The following is a 976-nucleotide window of genomic DNA, read 5'->3' on the forward strand; positions in this document are numbered from 1 at the left end:
GAATTATTTGGATCCAGAAGCTCCCTAACCTAGCAGCCACAAAAACTCAGAGGTGCCTGCTGCTCCCGCGATGTTTCCCTGCGTGACTCGGACATTTCGTAAGCATACCCACTTTTTCTCTCACCAATGTCTAGAATTCACCTCCGGTGAGCCGGTGGGTTCAGGGCTCTGAGCTAAGCCTTGCTCCAGCAGCGCCCCAGTTTCCCCAGTGGCCTAATCCTGCAGAAATGATCAACTCATTCCAGTAACCTCATCTTTCCCCTCCTCCTGCTATACAAAGTATGTATTTATGTATTTAAAGTGATTGCTGCTGTGGTTGACTTACATAGTACAGCGAGAGAAGTGGCAGATAGCAGTGCGTGTAAGTGAGAAGCTGTGGGTTTGCGGCTGTTACCTGCTTGTCACTGCTGTCTACTTACTTAGCCGCCTAGCCTGCGTGACTGACTAACGTTTCACACACTGGTAATCACAAAACCCACTCTACTTAGTATTTCACAGGTTTATGTTTTCTGAATTTGAAGTATGCAGACATACTGAAAACGTAAAGAAACTGGAAAAAAAAACAACCAACCAACAATAAAAAAACACACACCCCCCTTTTCTTTTCTTTTCCCCATTACTGTCGAGCAGCAAGCAATACAATCTAGTCAGATGGATACTGGGTTGGGAAGAATGCTGTGATTGTCTTGATTCACTTGGAAGAGCTCTGCAGGATTTTTTGCATCTTTCATTAAAAAAAAAAAAATTACTAATGGACAAAAGCAAAAATGAAAAGCCTTAATCCAAACACTCACTTCATACAGAAGGATTTTTAAAATGCACCAAATTAAATAAAATGTCCTGCTGCCTCAGCCATAAACCATGAGAATAAATGCAGGATAACCCTTTTTTTGTCCCTTACTATTTTTGCAATTAGTTCACTTTTTCTCCTGCAGAGAGGCTGCATGAAAGGTCTTGTTATTTGTGGCTGTGATAA

Source organism: Cariama cristata, unplaced genomic scaffold (genome assembly GCF_000690535.1).
Source record: "Cariama cristata isolate BGI_N322 unplaced genomic scaffold, ASM69053v1 scaffold4724, whole genome shotgun sequence".
Classification (NCBI taxonomy): Eukaryota; Metazoa; Chordata; class Aves; order Cariamiformes; family Cariamidae; genus Cariama; species Cariama cristata.